General features: G+C 40.4%; 1 protein-coding gene across 5 annotated transcripts in view; it reads right to left on the minus strand.

The window, feature by feature from the left end:
- The window catches only part of SLC20A2 (solute carrier family 20 member 2), a 100,710-nt gene that overhangs the window by 50,323 nt on the left and 29,718 nt on the right, over window positions 1-20,669 (minus strand). Inside the window, exon 1 of one of the 5 annotated variants that reach the window (XM_032838021.1) lies at window positions 18,291-18,535. The exons of 3 other annotated variants lie outside the window; for them this stretch is intronic. The gene's annotated coding sequence lies outside the window, so the exon portion shown is untranslated. Of the gene's footprint in view, window positions 1-5,186; window positions 5,570-18,290; window positions 18,536-20,669 lie in introns of those variants that run through there. One more of the 5 variants, XM_032838025.1, reaches the window with a different exon arrangement.

Below are 20,669 nucleotides of genomic sequence, written 5' to 3' on the forward strand. Positions count from 1 at the left end.
AAAGCATATGCTCATCACGTAAGTCAGCAGTCCCATTGTGAGGTATGGTCACCCAAGAGAAATGAAAACACATACTACACAGGGGACTTTTTATTCTATATCTCGACTATGGTGGTAGCTATACTACTGGGCACATGTGTCAAAATTCATGAAACTGTACACTTGCAATTAGTGAATTTTATTAAATATAAATTATACCTCAATAAAACAGACTATAAATAACACTGGCATATATAACTACGTGAGGTGATGGATGTATTCATTAACCAGATGGGAGGAAACCTTTCACAATGTATATGTGTATAAAATCATCACGGTGTACACTTCAAATATCTTACAATTTTATTTGCCAATTAATTCTTTTTTTTTTTAAGATTTTATTTATTTATTTGACAGACAGAGATCACAAGTAGGCAGAGAGGCAGGCAGAGAGAGAGGAAGGGAAGCAGGCTCCCTGCTGAGCAGAGAGCCCGATGCAGGACTCGATCCTAGGACCCTGGGATCATGACCTGAGCCGAAGGCAGCGGCTTAACCCACTGAGCCACCCAGGCGCCCTGCCAATTAATTCTTTACCTCAGTATTCTACCTCAGTAAAGCTGAGGTAAAAAACCAATATGATACTGGTCATAAAAGTATATAAAATATTCATTCTTGATATGTTTCCCTTCCTATATTGCTGGCTTTGCCTTCCCCCCTGCCTTGGGTTAAATAGTTAAAAGGAAGAGAAGAGAAAAGAATGGGAAGGAAGGGAGAGAGAAAGAAAAGTAACTCTTATTGAATGGAAGAAGGAACATTCTACTCAAACGTAGTAAAAGCAGCCCATTTGACCAATCCAAGGGCTCAGGGACAAGGTGTCACACCTTGTTTAAAACAATGGCATCTAGAAGCAAAGAGCAAACACAGATCAGTGAGAGGACGTGGCTGACTTAGAAGTGCAAATTCAAAGTTCCACAGAAAGGGACTCAGAAACAACTCTTTTTTTCGAGGCCAGAGATGAAAGAGGAAGGCCTGCCCTGGGGACAGATTAGACCTCTCTTCCAACCAGGCACATACTATTTCCACAGAGAAAGAAAAGCAGGGCGTTCTTGTGGAGCCAAGTCTCCAACCTCGCTTCTTCAGGATCTAAAAGGTGGAAACCCATTCATTAGCATTCAGGTTTACGGCAAATATAAATACTTCAGCTGAAAATCACCCCTATGGAGGCCCACAGATGGAAAACAGTTTAAATCTGGACTTGCGGACACTTCATATACCAAAAGCTTCAAGGAGGTCAATTAAAATAAGTTAGAGCATAAGCAAACTATAAATAAAAGTGTCACCTTGCTCTGCTACTCCAATACCAACTCTACAATGGGTTCGGAAATGTTTTCTCTCATAAGTACAGCTGGAAATGATTTAAATGGTTCTAAGCAGGAGCATTTATTTTTCATACGGGAAATGGTGCCAGGCTGGGTCAGATGCGTGGCAGTCCCAGTACGCTGTCTTGAACAAGAAGTATACAGAGAGGGTATGGGTGGCTTTATGATGTGAACCTCACAAGTCCAAGAAAATAAGCAAATAATCTGAAATGTAAACAAATACTGATGTACAAAGATGTCATTTATTACAATCATGAAAAAAAGGAAACCATTTAACTATCCCCCAGATAGGAGGAAAAGCTAAGGAAACACTGATGACTTCTAAAGAGGAAATATTATATAGTAACTAAAATGATGTAACTTGAGGGGTGCCTGGGTGGCTCAGTCAGTTAAGCATCTGCCTTTGGCTCAGGCCATGATCCTAGGGTCCTGGGATCAAGCCCCACATCAGGCTCCCTGCTCAGTGGGGAGTCTGCTTCTCCCTCTGCCCCTCCCCCTGCTCATGCTATTTCTCTCACACTCTCACGCTCTCTCAAATAAAAAATAAAATAAAATAAAATGATGTAACTTGAATTCTTCAAGTTACATCATTGGCATTGGAACATTCTCTGCAAAGGGAAAAATCAGCATACAAATGGTGTGTGCCAAATGATCTCAACTATGCTTGAGAATACACCAGCAATGAGACTTTAAGAAACACACCCAAGGTTCAGAGTGGCTCTCTCTAGCTGATCTTGACCTTTTTTTTTTTATATTACCCAAAACTTCCTACTATGAGCAATTACTACTTTTAGCGTTGGAAAAACCCTTCAAAACACTACTGAGGAATGCACACTTTGAGAAGTTAGGAATGTACCACCAGTATATGCTTCATTTTTGCAATAAACAAAATGAATTTATCATGAGTCTGTTTTCAGTCCAGGCCTCGCAGACAATTCTTCTTTCAAGTTATGACCTACAGCTTAATAGGTAAATATACCTTCTATACTTTTTATTGATCTTATCTTTGTTTTTCACTTTCAAGAACACCCCACAGTTCTGGAATCTGAGCATGGGGTGGAAAGGTCGCTGCATGGTTCAGAGCCTTTACCATAGTCCCATCTACAGGATTCTAAAGTGCATCCCCAGTCACACCTGGTCCTCCTTTAGAATTCTCCCTTCATCTTTTCTATGCTTCTCTTGAGGACTGGCCATCAGAACCAAACTTTACCCAGAAATTAAGAAAAATGTCCTGCCAAGTACTCTGCAAGCCTGATTGAAGCGGTATTTGAAGTTAATGCTTACAAGAAACAACCTATGATTAGTCTCTGATTCCTATTTTGGTTCACAGAATTAGAGAATCAGAGAACATTACAGTTTGAAAAGACTTGAGAAGTCGTCTGGTCCAATTCTGGTCATTCCAAAGATGTGACCGCCATAACTAAAAGTAGACAGGAGATGACTATTCCCTAAACGTGATACCCAATGACTGCATGGGACGTACTCAAAGGCGCAGTGTAAGGGGTGCCCCTGGCTGGCCTTCCTAATGATACTAGCTCCTACTTGGGGAGTTGAGATTCCTTGGGGAGGGAGAGGCAGAGAGAGCAGGGAAAGAGAAAAAGGTGAAAAAGAGGATGGGTTACAAAGAATGCCACAGAACTGTGATCCTTGGAAATTTTCAGGAGCTGATGATATCTTCCAGTCCTGTCCAGCTCAATTATTCTGTATCAACCAGAGACCACAGGGCTAAGAAGGGGCAGTGTAGCCTGCAAATGTGAACCACAGGATTGTGCTGTGGGGAGAGGGGGTGGAAATTCCTGACCCTTTCTAGAACAATGCAATCAATGGCTTTCATGAGTGTATGGAATATGGCACAAACTCATTTTCTATGTAAAGTTTCTACTGCAGACCTTGAGGGTTCAGCCCCTCTGGACCCTGATTCTTTTCCAGGCTCATTCCTGCTGTATTCACTCTCCCTCCTGCATTTTTGTCATTCTGACATTTAAGTTTGTTTTTGGCTCGTAAAGCGTATGTGTTATTTAGATGTCTTCCAGTAGCCTTTTGCTCTCTGGGAAAGCATTGTATGAATATATTAAGTAAATATGTTTTTAAAAGGATAAAGAAAGAAACAGCAAAAATAATGAAAAGGAGATAAAGTTAAAGGAATCATTACAATTTGGCCTGAGGAACAGAAAGAGAAGATGGAGAAGGCCCTACAGAACCTAAGTGAAAAATAGTTTTTTAAAAACTGAAAGACTGCCTCATGTCATGGAAGTGCCATTTTCTAGGAGATGCTCAAACAGAATCTAAATGACAGCAATTATTTTCAGAAACTTTGTTGTTTCTATTTTTTATTATTTTTTAAAAGATTTTATTTATTTGATAGAGAGTGCACAGGTAGGTAAAGCGGCAGGCAGAGGGAGAGGGAGAAGCAGGCTCCTTGCTGAACAGAGCCAGACACGGGACTCAATCCCAGGACTAGGATCATAACCTGGGCCGAAGGCAGACGCTTAACTGACTGAGCCATCCAGGTGTCCCTGTTTTTTATTTTTTTCAGAAGATTTTACTTTTTAAAAGATTTTATTTATTGGGGCACTTGGGTAGCTCACTCATTAAGCATCTGCCTTCGGCTCAGGTCATGATCCCAGCGTCCTGGGATCAAGCCCTGCATCAGGCTCCCTGCTCAGCAGGAAGCCTGCTTCTCCCTCTCCCACTCGCTTCGCTTCTGTTCCCTCTCTCAGTGTCTCTCTGTCAAATAAATAAATAAAATCTTAAAAAAAAAAAGATTTTGTTTATTTATTTGGAGGGGGAGGGGCAAAGGGAGAGGGACAAGCAAACTCTGCACTGAGTGTAACCTGATGCTGGGCTCGATCTTGGGACCCTGATATCACAACCTGAGCTGAAATCAAGAGTCAGGCACTTAACTGACTGATCCATCCAGGTGCCCCTAAAGGTTTTATTTTTAGGAAATCTCTATACCCAACATGGGGCTTGGACCTACAATCCCAAGATCAAGAGTCACCTGCTTCACCAACTGAGCCAGCCAGGCGCCCCTGTTGCTTCTATTTCAATTTTATAATTTGATGATTTCATGAAAAAGTTACTATAAGGAAATACATACTGGTCATTCTCTATCAAGTGTGGAGATACGGCAAAAAGTTTTTCATTGTAATAAGACTGCACTTGGAGAAGAAAAAATTTCTAACTGAATGGCTTACTGCACACTGCAATGTACTCCCATTAGAAACGTGGAATTAACCTGCATAATTTTTTTTTCAGGATTATGACGGCCTTGCTGGAGTGCTGTAGATACGATACTGCTTGAAAGCACAGGACAAGGATGGCCGCCCTCTACATTTATTCCCACTCTAGGAGAGCAATGGCTTCTAAACATTTTTCCCTTTCGGTGTATGCTACAGATGGATTCCCCTCAGATAGTCTACATAATTTTTTTCTTCAGTCATAACCAAAAATAGATTTGTTTTCATGAGCAAATCACTGAGCATCACTTCGATCACATGGCAAACCTGGGAGCACTTGTTCCGGTTCTGTGCCCTGAAGTGTTGGACTGTTTGGCTAAACTCCAAGAGCTATATTAGGGAAATACCTTCTCTTTGGCCGCAGTTTAAAATGGAACCATGTATGTAAACAGATATCGTGGTTCTTACGGATTTATTTGCTAGTTTTGGTCTGATTACAGTAGAGGCTCAACAGAACTATGAATGATACTTATAAAAACACTGATTCCTGATACTACGACATATTCTTTCTATTAATAGAACATTAACATAAATAGAAGAGTTGATAGGTAGAGATTATTATCTTAACTATTTTCCATGCTCAATTTACAGCCGCATACTTCTTGTTCTCATTCCAAAGCTTCTTTCTTAAGCAATACTTCTTAGGCAGCAGAAAAAGCAAGAGGGAGCAGATGATTAAGTTGATTCAGTGAGACTTTTCCTCTTCGCAACATAGGAAAGTTGGTTCAGGTCTCTAAAGTGCTTCATCGGAAGTCTGCAAACGTGATTCAGTTCCACCCAAATTAGTGGTATAAACAGTCTAAACAAGGCAGTAAGTTCAAAAAATCGTTCATCTGGTCAGGAAGTCGGATGGAAATCTAGGACATTTTCCATATCTCTCATGGAGACAACTGAAATTGAAATCTTTTTACTAAATTAAGAAACCATAAGCATTTGCTTGACATTACCTTCAAAGAATGATGAAAATAGCAGTTTAAAAATATCAGAGAGATAAGTTTTTAAGATGTCTTTGAATATTATTTCCTGATTCTGAGAGTGCTCCTGCTACTTATCTCCTTATGAATGACTTGAGATAAACTTTCTTGGGCAAGTCACTGGCTTCCTTTGGCTCAGTTTTTCCTTTAGAAAACTTGGGAGCTTGGGAGGATGCCTTGATGTGAACATAAAGAGCTGTATTATAATAACTAGAAAACAACTGGGTATAAGCTGCTCCTTGGTGTTTGAAATCAGTTATGAGAAGAAAGAAGAAATACAGAACTATATGGTCTCTGGTCATGACCCACTTAATTGCCTCTACTGGAGCTTGTGTGTGAGTGCGTGCGTGTGTGTGTGTGTGTGTGTGTATTTCAATTACTCTCTAGTGTCACTTCCTTTCAGCCTAGTGAACCTCCTTTAGTATTTCTTGTCAGGCAGATCTGGTAGCAATGGATTCTGTTTTCATTTACTTGGAAATATTTTCATTTTGCCTTCGCTTTTGAAAGACAGTTTTGCAGGGCGGAGGACTCTGTCGGCACTTTAACATGGCCTCTCACTGCCATCTGGCCCCCACTGTTTTTAATGAGAAGTCAGGTGTTAATCTTCTTGCAGGTCCCCTAGAACTGAGTCAGTTCTCTCTTGCTGCTTTCCGCATCTTTCTTTCAAAATTTTGACTACACGTCTGGGTGTGGATCTCTTCATGCTTACCCTCATCAGTCAAGCAAGAGTCTGTCAAGCATCTTGGACGTGTAGCTTAGTGGTTTTCATCAAATTGGGAAAGTTGTAAGTCATTACTTCTTTGAATATTTTTCCACCTCTTTCTCTCTCTCTTCTACTTCTTGTACACTTAATGGTAACCTGTATTTTTCTGAGATTCTGTAAGCTCTTTTGTCATTCTTTCCGTTCTTCAGACTGCATTATCTCCATGGCTCTCTATTCAAGTCCGTGGATTCTTTCTTCTGATAACCCAAATCTACTGTTGAGTCCTCTAGTGAGTTTTTCTTTTTTTTTTTTAAGATTTTATTTATTTATTTGACAGACAGAGATCACAAGCAGGCAGAGAGAGAGGGGGGAAGGCAGTCTCCCTGCTGAGCAGAGAGCCCGAGGCGGGGATCCATCCCAAGACCCAGGGACCATGACCTAAGCCGAAGGCAGAGGCTTTAACCCCCTGAACCACCCAGGCGTCCCAGAGTTTTTCATTTTTTTTATAGTTTTCAATTCTAGTATTTCCATGTTTAAATTTTTTTTAAAGATTTATTTATTTATTTGAGAGAGAGAGTGCACATGAGAAGGTAGAGGTCAGAGTGAGAAGCAGATTCCCTGCTGATCAGGGAAGTCCGATGTGGGACTCGATCCTGGGATTCCAGGATCATGACCTGAGCCGAAGGCAGTTGCTTAACCAACTGAGCCACCCAGGCATCCCTCCATGTTTAAATTTTTTAAATTGTGGCAATATAAACATAAAATTTACCATTTAACTACTTTAGGTGTACAGTAGCTTTAAGTACACTTACATTGCTATGCAAACATCACCACTAACCATGGGCAAAACTCTTTTCACCTTACAAAACTGAAACTCTGTACCCATTAAAGAGTGATTTCCTATTCCCCCTCACCCCAGTCCCTGGCAACCACCATTCTGTCTCTATGAGTTTGACTACTTTAAGTACATCCATATGAGTGAGATCAGTGTGCTTCTGTGACTGCCTTTTCTCACTTGGCATAATGTCTTCAAAGTTCACCCATGCTGTAGCATGTGTCAAAATTTCCTTCCTTTTAACAGACTGAATAATATTCCATTGTATGGATATACCACATTTTGTTTACTTTTGTTTATTTTGTTTGTGATGGACATTTGGTTTGCTTCCCCTTTTTGGCTACTGTGAATAAGACTATTAAAATGGGTATACAGGGGTGCCTGGGTGGTCTCAGTCAGTTAAGCGTCCAACTCTTGATTTAGGCTCAGGTCATGATCCCAGGGTTGTGAGACTGAGACCCATGTTGAGCTCTGTGCTGGGCAAGGATCCTGTTTAAAATTCTCTCTCGTTTTCTCTCCTGCCTCTCCCCGCTTTCTCTCCCTCCCTAAAAATAAATAGACAGCTAATTAAATTAAATTAAACTAAATGGATATACAAATATCTCTCCAAGTCTCTGCTGCTTTCAGTTCTTTTGGGTGTATATGCAGAAGTGGAATTGCTGGGTCATGTGGTAATTCTGTTTTTAATTTTTTGAGAAACTACCATACTATTTTATATAGCAGCCACACCATTTTATATTTCCACCACAAGGTACAAAGGTTCTAATTTCTTCACATCCTCACCGACACTTGTTATTTTGCTTTTGTTTTGTTTTTTAACAGCAGCCATTCTAATGGGTATGAGGTGATATCTCATAGTGGTTCTCATTTGCATTTCCATAATGATTAGTGATGTTTAGGATCTTTTCATGGGCTTGTTGGCCATCTGTATGTCTTCTTTGGAGAAATGTCTATCAAGTCCTCTACCCATTTTTAAATTGAATTGTTCTTGGCTGTTGAGTTGTAGGAGTTCTTTATGTATTCTGATACTAACCCCTTATTAGATAAATGATTTGTAAAATACTTTCTCCCCTTGCAAAGGTTGCCTTTTTATTCTACTGATTGTGTCCTTTGTTGTGCAGAAACTTTTAATGTTGATGTGCTCCATTTTATCTATTTTCACTTCTATTGCTTGTGTTTTTGGTATCATATCTGCATTTGGCTCTTTATCATTTCTATTTCTTTTAAAAATAGTCCCTAGTTGATGATCCACTGCCACCCTATCTTTCTTTAATTCTTTAAGAATGGTTTCTTTAAATCTTTGAATATATTTATAATAGCTGCTTTAAAGTCTTTGTCTTGGAATGCCTGGGTGGCTCAGTCAGTTAAGCATCTGCCTTCGGCTCAGGTCATGATCTAGGGTCCTGGGATTGAGTTCCACATCACTGGGCTCCTTGCTCAGCATGGAGCCTGCTTCTCCCTCTGCCTGTTCTGCCTGCTCTGCTTGCCACTCCCCCTGCTTGTGCTCTCTCTCACTCTCTGACATAAATAAATTAAAAAATCTTTTTTTAAAATAAAGTTTTTGTCTGCTTTATTCAATATATGGGGCCCCTCAAAAGCAGACTCTATTATTTCTCCTATGTATCTGTTACAATTTCCTGTTTCTTTAGTTGTCTCATAATTTTTTTGTTGAAAACTGCACATTTTAGATAACATCTTGTAGCATACTCTGGTTACTGATATTCCCAGCCCCCAGAGGTTTTGTTCCTGGTATTTGTTTATTTGCCTGATCTAAATCTGTGAAGTCTACTTTCCACACAGTATACAGCTGTTTATGTCCCTGCTCAGATTTTTTTTCTCCCTTGTTTTCCCATTTTAGTCTGGCTTCCTGAGAATCACCCAAAGCCACTTAACTGGTCAAAGGCTGTGCATAAACTCCCTTAACTAGTTGGATTTTCACCTTTCACCAAATGATGGTGGGAAGGTCTGAATGCAAAGGGGCAGCACAAAGGTAACCTCTGGGGCGTTTTAATTATTATTTACCCTGTATGTGCTGGTGCTCAAAAAACTCTGAGTTTGTGTAAAAACTCACAGAACTACAGTGTCACCAGAAAAAGTGAATTTTACTATATATAATATTTGTTGAAGTGGCCATGATCTGTCCTTAAAAAAAGATACTTCTATACCTGTATTGCTCTTGCATAGTTGGATCCAATTAGATCTTTTGAGTTCTTAGAAGTTCAGTACTTAATATTTAATGAAGAGATAGAAAACAAAAACTTCATTATACTATTGCCAATTGAGGGTCATTTCCTCTCAGAATGCAATAAAATGAAAACCAAACTTTAAAAAATGTATCACTGTAATACTTAATAGTTCATATGACAATATCAAGTTTTTATCCCTGATCAGAAGTTTCTTCTGGATTAAGCTTTAAGTCATTTTTTTTTTCAAATAAAAGTTCTGGATCATTTAATTTTTACTGACAAGACTCAAAGAGCCTGAAGACACTGTGATTTAAAGATCAAGGAAAAACAAACAAAAAAAATGTAAACAAAGGAAGAGATGGCAAAAATCAGATCTGACAGAAGGAGGTGCTTGGCCAGACAACCTATCCTCGAGGTTCCCAGGAAGACTCAAGTCTGCATAACAGGCCAAGGCAGAAAGTGACAGAATATCCCAGCATTCTCTCTTCCTGCTTTAGCTGCCACTTTAATTCCAAGTCAAGTCTTAAGCAATCACGTTCTTTTTAAAACATTTATAATAATAGATAAGCTCATCTGTAACTCCTAACCACCTTACTACGCTGAGAGCATTCATATCCTCCTACTTCCAGTTTTAATCTTTAAAGGCAAAACCAAACAAAACCAAGAAATGAATGAACAAATGAAAAAATAAAAGGGAAGAAAATAAACTCGGTCCAAATCTTTAAGCTGAGATCCAGTCTCCCCTCTCTCTTCCTAAAGCCACCCTTTCTCTTGACAGCAACCAGAGAGTTTTTCTACGTTTTCTAATTTGGTCTAGAGTCTCAGAATCTCAGAATATAGTCTAGAAATATTTTTATCTGTTCTATCGTTTTTAAAAAGCTATTCTCTTTCTTGCTTTGAGCCACTCAACCTGCGAAGCATTCCACCAATCAAACTGTAACCACCAATTTTTTTCTACCTTGATACGCATGTGACATGTCACACATCTGAGCTGACCCTGTGTGAGGAGGGCTGGGACTTGCCTGCCGGTGAGGACATCCAATGTGGTGATCACAGATCTCACTGGCGGCAGCCCTTAATCCACTGCGTCCCTTACTGGGGTTAAATTGTTCCCCAACATCTCCTTCTCCCCTTCCTTCCCCAGAAGAAATGAAAATAAACCCATGTGGAATGTGTCTTTACTTTCCTGAAGAGCCAACAGTGCAGAGAGGAATGACACGATTCTTCCTACCTTACAACTGTAGGAGAGAGACGAGATGGTAAAGAAATACAGAAGGGGATGACAAGAGGGCACTCCTTATAAGGGTCAAAAATGGTAAGAAGGAAACTTGAAAAACCAGCTTTCTTAGTTCCAAGTATTCCAGGAAATACTCTTCTATGAGTAACAAAGGTTCTGAAAGGAAGGCTAGACCAAAACATGGCAGTACACACATGCTACCAGATTTCTTGTGGTTTCTCAAGGTATCAGTCCCGTTGAGAGTGGCTTCAATACAGTCTCAATCTAGACCTCTACCTCCAAGAAAACCTGGTGACAGATTCTACTCATTTAGTCCCAGACTTAGGAAGACACTTCAAAGAGACACCTTTAAATAACCACCAAAAGGACTTATTCTCACGCGTTACCACACAAAACGAGCTAAAAGGGAGGCCAACTCTTTTTGCTCACGATTTTCTTAAATCAACTGCCACCAGTACTAAAGAGTTACCCCAAATAACCTTCTGATTAAGGCCACAAGAACATCCTAGCAGCATTTGGCAGAAATAATTGAGGGAGCCGGTACTCTCTTAAAATACTGTCACTTTTAATAAACACTGGTGAGATACACTTTGATACTGCAAAGAGAGTGCTTTGGAAACACTAGCTAGGTGGCTTGTTCTTTCCATCATCCCTCATCACTGTCACTCAAAATGTTCTCTGAGCTTTACAACATATGGTTCCACCATTCACTACTTTTATGTATAAGATCAAGAATGATGGTCCCTTACAAAATTTAAATGAACAATCCTACCATAAAGTATTATTTTAATGACTTAAAAATATGCTGGATTCACAACTCCTTTCCTTTAAATAATACTGAGCCTGAGATCTTATTCAATTTGAGGTCATATTCGAGTTAATTGAACATCCACTGCCATGAGTAGTGAAAGCAGACCTTTGGTGAATACCTTTTATACTGCAGAATTCACAAAATTACCCTTTGTCAATAATTGCCATGCATCAGTTGATGTGGGCCTCTTCCCAAGAATCAAGGTCTTAAGTCTCTGCCTTAAAAATAAGTCAAGTTTTCCCATTATAAAAATAATACACACTCACATAAAAAAAATCTGGGAAAAACAAAAGAAAGTAAAACAAAGAAAAATACTCCTCGTTCACCACTGAAAAATAACTATTGTTTTGTGTACATTTTGCTGTACTGGTTTTATCCACTGGAGTACACATTACTTACGTAAGCCACTGGCAGGCCACTGCCAAATTAAATAAAATACAAAAGTCAAAATCAAAATGAATTATCATAGCCATGTTTTGAAAAGAAAGTTTTCCATTATTACATAATACATGCTCATTGAAAAAAAAAAAAAAATCTAACATATAGGTAGCCAAAAAAGGAGGAGGAAAAATCGTCTATCAGCTCACCTCCTTGAAATAACCATTGCTTAATTTGGTGCACAGCATTCTTTTTTTCATGTACATACAAGTACCTTCCTTTTAAAAAAAGAAAATGAAGCCATTAGGCCATTAAAAATTGCCTTCCAGGGGGTGCCTGGGTGGCTCAGTGGGTTAAAGCCTCTGCCTTCGGCTCAGGTCATGATCCCGGGGTCCTGGGATGGAGCCCCACAACAGGCTCTCTGCTCAGCGGCGAGCCTGCCTCCCCACTCTCACTCTGCCTGCCTCTCTGCCTACTTGTGATCTCTCTCTGTCAAATAAATAAATAAAATCTTTAAAAAAAAAATTGCCTTCCAGTTGGAAAATGGTTATACGTATGTATTTTGTAAACCTGCAAGGTTCACTCATTACAAACAGAATGCCATCATTTTAAGTGGCTGCACAGAGTTGCATTATGTGGCAACACCATAAATTATTTAACTAGTACCTTATTAGGTTGTTCCTGGGGATGTTTTATTATTTAGGTCAGTAATTCTCCAGTAGTCTAATCATAAGCAAAGGAGCTTTTTCCCCTTTCTCTTCAAGTTTAATTTTTTTGGACTGAAGAACTATAATAAAAAAGGTTTAGCCCAAGCTACTTACCCACTCTCATTTTTAATGAAACATATGTAGACTCAATATAATCTTGATTTTAAAAACAAAATTATTTTTGCCAGGGTGAAATACCGAAGGGGATGACTCCTTAGTAATTTCTCTTTGTATAGAAATGAAAACAACCTGTTGCCTGCGATCAGTAAGAACCAAACCAGCCAAACATTTGAATTTTCTATTGGGTTTACAGTTATTGAGAGTTCACTGGTTTTAAAGAGAGCATTTTAATATTCAGACCACTTCAGGGTGTTAAAAATCAGTGGCCTCTGCCTCTGGATTTAGGATATACAGCTATCTTATCAGGATTTCATACTTTTAAATGGACACAGAAGGAGAAAGTAACAGGGCATGCATCTTCCCGTCTGGGAGGTCAGTATCTTCAAACACAGCCAGGTCTGTAGACCGGGCAACCCTGCTACATACACTTGCCACCTTTACGGCTCTGTCTCGCATTACGAGGCAAACTGGAGTTCCAGCCAGGCTGCCCTCGCTTGTCTTTTCTCACTTCAAGGAACTCTGAATACTCTGCAAATGTGTAATTAGCTTTAGCTATAAAAGCCAAGCTTTCTACCTATCCCATTTCTAAGCGCTAAAAAATGAGTGCTCAGTATCCTGGCCAAGACGGAGCATGTCTTCTTTGGAGACAGCAGTGTGCCACTTGTGTGACACTTTTCAAGCAGCACCGGCAAAACATGTCCTCTGAGAATGCTTCATTAGGACCACAAAAAGCTTTTACGGTACAAAATGCTACACAAAGTACAACAAACAGACACACTCTCAGTAGTTTGTGTTTTCAACCCAAGACGATCCCATCAGGCAAAAGCGCAAAGAGTAGAGGGACTCCGAGGAGGAATAACTATTTTGAAGGGGAAAGGAAGAACTGCCACCTTCCTAACTCTGGGTAATGTATTACACAGGAGGGAATAGAGCGCCCTGTGGCCTTGAACATTTGACTGAGTAATTAAGCATTCAATTGCACTAAATGCCTAGCAGTACTACGGACTGCTGAGGATCTAAAAACGTCAGGATGAAACACGTCACCACCCTTCACCTCCAGCAGAGACCCTCCAAACTGCTAACATGAGCCCATGATTGAGTTCTCTTCAGGTCCTCCGGCTTTGCCCCTACACCTAGGGTGTCAGATGGAATTTGCCATGGCAGGGATGAGGCACGGCATTTCCGCAGGTGACAGAACAGCTCATGGACAAAGTTCTGCAGAAGGGACAGAGTAGGGAAAATGGGGTACGATCAAACTTCCCCGAGAGCCACCTATCTTCTGACATAGGCTTCATGAAGAAACAAAGCGACCCACCTAGCCAGCAGTCTGTGACACAAAATGATCACCAGCAAACGTTCCTTGTTTTGACCTCTGCCCAAATTCCCCTTCAGGTGGCGGTAAAAAGTCACAAGGGGAGGAGGGCGTCTACTGAACAACACTGTGATGTTATCTGATAATACAACAGTAGCATCACATTTTCTCATCTGATTCTCATTTGAAATGGGCACTGTCTTAATTACGGAGTTCAGAAAAGTAATTGCAAAATTTTCCTGGTTAATTATTAATCTTCTCGAAGTGACAGAGGAAATCCAGAGCAAAGTCAGGGCTAGAAGGGACTTTGAGAGGTCATTTATCTCTAGACTGCAGAAAGAATATCAAAAATGTACAAATATAGACCCATCTTTAGATGACTTCCAGAAAAAGGCTTACATTGTCCAGTACTGAAATTCTCCATTTTCTAAAACCTGGCTTTGTATGTCATCTAGTGGTCCTCCAACATTAGTGTGCATCAGAATCACTTGCTGGGGTTTGTCAAAACAGAGACTGCTGGGCCCCAACCCCGTGGTTGCTGAATCCATAGGTCTTGGGTAAGGCCTGCGAAGTCGCATTTCTCACAAGCTCCCAGGTGGAGCCAATGCTGAGAGCCAGCACTGCACTGTGAAGACCACAGTTCTAACCTAACCTTTGTGGGACTGAATCCTTATATTCTCAATGGAAATAGATACTAGTTGGTCACCATTCCTCGGTTCTGAGGCATATACTTACTTACGTAACAATTCAACAGTCCCCTGGTCGTTTTTTTCCCTCCAGGCTAAATAATAGACGTTTCCTAACATCTTATTATAGATATCATTTTTCAACCCTTTAATCATTTTGTGAGGCTCTTTGTTGAGTCTTCTCCAAGTCTCTTAGATGGGGAGCCATGAACTAGACCCGGAACCTTGGTCAGACTGGCTGAGATTGCATATAAAGGGAAAAATGACTCACAGATTCATACAGTGTATTCCTATTTATTAATCCCCAATACCCAAAGTTTGTCTTACTAGTTCTCTTTTGATTCATATTCTTCTGACTCCTTTATGAGCTGCAGTAATGCTTAGGTGACCTTCGTAATGCCTTTCTTCTGAGAAGCTCGAAGCACTTCTCTAATTCAACAGGTGAATCAACACCCTAACCCAGTGCAGGGTTAAGGTACTAGTTCAAGTGCATATCAGTTCAGGAGGCAAGAAAAAAATCTGGAATGCAAATTCAGATTTCTATCCAAATACCATTATATTGGGAAAGATGTTTCCTACATTCATTGCCTTTTAATAAGACACTAAGTTTACCTCCTTCATATAAGCATTCTAGGTGCAGAGAAACTAGTGAATCTCCTCCCTTTCGTTGGGAATTCTAACAGGGAACTGGCATTGGGATTCTGGTTGCTGGGGTCACTCTCCTCTATCTCCATCACTTCCGCAGCTGCTGAAAGAGAAAGGGAGGGAGCACCCTGAGGGGCACTGTAGTTTGTCCTCTTTGGCAAAAAAGCCCAGACAATCTGAAAACTACCCCACAAGCTACCCCCAACCCTCCCCTCTCCATTTTGTTTTCCTTCTCTTCCATTTCATATTATGGTTTCTGCCAGTTTTTTTTTTTTTTTTTAAGATTTTATTTATTTATTTGACAGACGGAGATCAGAGAGAAGCAGGCAGAGAGAGAGGAGGAAGCAGGCTCCCTGCTGAGCAGAGAGCCCGATGCGGGGCTCGATCCCAGGACCCTGGGATCATGACCTGAGCTGAAGGCAGAGGCTTTAACCCACTGAGCCACCCATGTGCCCCTTCTACCAGTTTACTTAGTGTGTGGTGTTGGGGGCCAGTCTCTGTGCAGTGCCTAATTTCAGCACGTGAGTCCTCTGCGAGTAGGAACTATGCTGTCTTTGTGCATTGTATGTGCTCTGGGGGTGCTTAACACGTGCTAAATAATAACAGCAGTGCCAGTATTTCCAGGAGAAATCAGAATTCCAGCAGAGGGCCCAATCCTATTACCATCTACTTGTGTACAAGACAGCCAGAGCTCAAGGCGTCCCTCTGTGCACTGTTCCTTTCGTTTTAGATAAAAAGAGTTGAAATTCAGCATAACAAAGCCTATTCCTACAAAATTTCCTTTTGAAAGAGAACATTCTAGAGATGTGATCACTGTGCACTTGCATTCAGCTCCAAACCAAAAGGCAACCTGTTAGATAATATAAGTTCCCATATAACCGCACAGTCCAGTTACCTATTAAAAGCCTCATGTGAATGAAGACGACCCCCCCCCAACAGAAAAGCCTCTTCTTTGCTTCCCTGAAAAATTTCTCAAAGCTTCAGTGCAGAACACTAATTCTCTAGGAATAGAGAAACATTAAAATAAATCTACTGCAAGCAGGAGCCACTCTGTCAGAGCCTCTGGGTCTATAACTATTTTAAGAGGCAGAGGGCTAGGAGGGGGGCAGGCTGCCAGGGAAAGCAGCTTAAACAGGACTGGAGGACAGAAATGCACAAAGCCAAGTGCAGGGAGGGCGACGGTGATGGAAGGTGCAGGTGTGCACAGCACATGCGCGGAACTGTGGGCTGCTGGGCTCTATCTGCAGGCCCCACAGCTGCCCGGGCTGCTCAGCATATGGACCCCTCACCTGTCACCCTGAGCTGAGCTCACCATGTTGGGTCATGCCCAAGGTCCTAACTAGTCAACAGGGACTCTACTAATGAGGGAACCATAACTAGTATCACTCCATCAGGCACACAAGAGAAGAAGGAGTGAAGAGAACCACCAGCCCAGCGAACGCAAGAAATTCCCACACTGACACTTAGATCATTAAACGATCTCCCCTTTCATTCACCTGTATCAGGCTCTCATAGCACATAAATCACTAAAAGGGACACTCTGAAAGTGTTTATGAGCGTTTTAGCAACTCCTAGAAGAACACACACTTCCTCTAGTAAAAATACCTATGGAAGCTTCTTTCTGTTAAATTTTTTAAAAATGGGTACATTTTGAACAGCCTTTCTTTTCTACAGGACTAAAGGACAGTGGAGGGAATGAATAACAGCTTGAAAACCATCGAGTACCAACAGTACCGACAGTGTACCTTTACAAACACTCCACTTAGATGCTCACGGAGCCTAGGTGACAATTAAAAGTAAGAATAACACCCATTTACTGTCTTGCGATGGAAGTATGTATTATGAAGCAAATACTGGAACAAAGTCCCATTTATTACTGAAGTTGTATTACAGACTTTGCTGTTATAATTACAATGAATCTGGACTGTAAATTTCTCTTCGGCTCAATAAAAAACAAGTTTTAATAGGAGCTGTTTTCTAAAAATAGCTCAAGAACTCAGTTCTGTTTTCCCTTCTTACATTCTTTTCCTACTAAATGTACCACTGAAACATATCCTTTCATTGTTGACACCTTAGGTCATTTGGATTTAAATCAGACAATACATAATAACAAAGAAGTCTTTGAATAAAGCTTGCAAAATGGGAAAATGGCATTTGAGGGAATGCCTCCCTCCTTGCTCCTTGCAACAGAGTTGATATGGACCTGGATGCCTGGGAAGCACACGACCTATTAGAATTGTTTCAGTAAAACCAATATTCCTATAGGTGATATAATTTATGTATTAACTGATTTTAAAAAATGTCCTGCCTTGTTCTCTGTTATAAGCTCGTTGTTTGGCATGAAGATAGGTATACTCTGATTTAAAACACACCTCAAACTAATTAAGCAAGGTGCTTTAGATCTTATCAACAATACTTGATGTTAAAATCTTTAGTTTTCTTCGGTCTGAACTTAAATTGACAATGACTTGTTAATTTTAAGAGCAATTATGATTTAAAAATTTCATAACCTTTCGTTAATTTTGGTAACTAACTCCATCTTCCAGAGGATGCTTTCAATTACTTTGTAAAGCCTTCCTCCTAAACTTATTTTTTTTAAGTGCTTCTCTCTAGGGGTACACGGGTCTATTTTTAAACAGAAAATCTTAGAAAAATAAAAACCGTCTGTCTATACATTTTACAAAGTTATATATGATGCTTCCATTATTTCTGCATATAAACTTGTGGCTCACAGGAAGTTTAACAGGAATCCACTTCTAACTTTTTTTTCCCTAAGATTTAGGTTACCATAGAAATAAAGCTCAATGAGACAACCATTCCATTAATCGAATATTTTAACAGATAAAATAAGAAATAATCTACAGACTGCTTCTGCAAAGATAAAACTGTAAGAATCAAATACTTTCTCTTGGGAAAACCGAAAATGGCAGGTTTCTTGCAGTAGGATACATGTAAAGAAAAACCTTTGCCACCGTTCCTAGAATCCTCTCAAGTCCCCACCCCAAAGTTTCCAATTTTCCCAAGAGATAAAAAATTACTAAAGGAAGATTTAAGGAGAAAAGAACAAAGAGAAATCTTAAAAATCCACCCACTACTTACAAGCACTTTCAAAGGAAATCTGAGCCGCAATTCTTCAGAAGACTGCTCTCCCCACCATAAACCCAGTCTGCAGTCTAAAATAGATATCCTATCACATCAGGCCCAGAAGTCACATTTCAGCTTACTAACTTCCACTTGGGTAAACAGTGTTACAACTCATAGAACAAACCCTGGCTAAAATTAACCGCACCGGCGCAGCAGCAGGAACTCGCTGATTTGCATCATGTGTGCCGGGATTTATTCACTAGGACAACATCGGTGTCCTCTTAATGGGAAATTTGGCCAAGGGGCGTGCTCTGCGGAACAATACAGAGCATCATGATTATGCTAATTACTGAATTCAGTCCAATAATACTAGCTTCTTTTAAGATTTTTCCGCAAGTACCGACAAAGAGAAAGAGTAAGCGCTTTTCCACGACAGGCGTTCACTTGAGTTTTCAGCACACTCAAATCAGACAGAACTTTGACAACAAGGTGGCAGTGCTGTTTGCTCCTCACAAGGAAAAGCAAAGTAAAAGGACATTCTGTCAGATTCTTGAAACAGCGTGACTAGATGCAGTACTATGTGAAATTAAATAGGCATCAAATAGACATACTGAGAAGTCTATCAGTAAGTACCCTTCAATGAAAGCTTTTTTCTGGATATAGAACGAGCTCATGTTACTTACTTGCTTTCGGGCTTTGTCTTCTGCACCTCCCAAGGAGTTGCTATAAGGACATAGGTTCACTAACAAATCACAACTGAGAACAAATATCTCAAATATTTGCAAAAGGCATCGTCCCTGACAAGAAGCATTTTGAAATGCATTTAACTGTCAGGGTGGCTGGAACTGGTAAGCTGCCCCCCCAGGTGACTGACCATTTATAAGGCACACTGAAACTCAAGTTAACAGCTAAAGACCTCAAGCATACATCTGACATTCAAAAGAAAGTAACATAGAACTTTCTTTAAAATATATACACTATCTTAATAAGTACAACTCATATCAAAGCCACAGAACCACTTAACATCTACTCAAGATGGTTCAGATTTAGTTTGTTTTAGACATTCAAGTTCTGATGACATACTTTGGTCTGGTCACTTTATGAAAGATATCAAAACATATTCAAACATCAATCAAATCTCCAGACACCTCTGGGAGAAATTATCCCCCTCCCCTCCTTTTCCTAAACAGATGGGTAAAACAGGGAAATTCAATGACTTGTCCAAAGTTTCAGTCTGAATCAACACTGGATTATTCCATCCCCCTCCTAACCGCTCTAGGACACATCTTCCATATTAACCATTGAGCTAAAATCCCAGAAATCTTTTCAGAGCTGTTTGTTTTCCTGATTTTAAAATGTGTCAGTTTAGAATTCAAGAGATTTTTATTTTTTTTCTGTTCAACTCCCAAATCCCAGGTTTATGCTCCAGGGGCTAGCTCCCTCCTTGACTATCACAGGCAGGTATCCTGAAACATGGATCCCTAAGACCTGACTATGCTGGGGCGCCTGGGTGGCTCAGGTCATAATCCCAGGATCCTGGGATCGAGCCCCGCATCAGGCTCTCCGCTCAGCGGGAAGCCTGCTTCTCTTTCTCTCTCTGTCTGCCTGCCTCTCTGCCTATTTGTGATCTCTGTCTGTCAAATAAATAAATTTTAAAAATCTTAAAAAAAAAAAAAAAGACCTGACTATGTCCTTATGAAGTACTATCCACCTATAGCACAACCCCCCAAAGTGGTAAACAGCTTGACTCCTTTGGCATGAGCTGGTACCCACAGCACAGACCCTATCTCCAGGTCATTCGCAACAACAGCTAGCTGCTAGTCTGGGATTCCACCCCTACCGCCCAGCTGTAAAGGGCACTTGCTCTCCACCGCCCACCCCCTACCCCGCCCAAGAGACGGTAGCTGATGTGCACTTACCACCACTGGAGGTGATTTCCCACTCCATGCCAAAGTGGGCGATCTCCTACTCCATGCCAAAGGGAAACAAGTTGGCACTCATCAAAGATGACTAACTGCAGATCAGTATAACTAATTCTTAGTGATCCACAGCAATTCTGGAAGTCTTGATGCAAAAGGAGACATTGTGAGGCTATTCTTGACACAATTAATCCTTAACCGATTAATAACTGTGATTAATTAATCACAGTTCAGAAGAAGAGTTTCTAAGCTAAAACATGATTTCTTCCCTAAACCAGAAAGAAAAAGCAAACACACCGAGTTTACTTAGGCACTGGAGTTTGCGCTGCAGAGGAACAATATGATGAATTCTACATCCATTAAATGGAAGGCAGGGGACGCTGAGCAGTTTTCCAGTTTCTCATGTATCAAATATGCTGAGTATGACTCTACTGTTTCTTTCAACAGTGGCCACACCTGTTCCAAAATGGAAGAA

Source organism: Lontra canadensis, unplaced genomic scaffold (genome assembly GCF_010015895.1).
Source record: "Lontra canadensis isolate GAN:19392208 unplaced genomic scaffold, GSC_riverotter_1.0 scaffold101, whole genome shotgun sequence".
Classification (NCBI taxonomy): Eukaryota; Metazoa; Chordata; class Mammalia; order Carnivora; family Mustelidae; genus Lontra; species Lontra canadensis.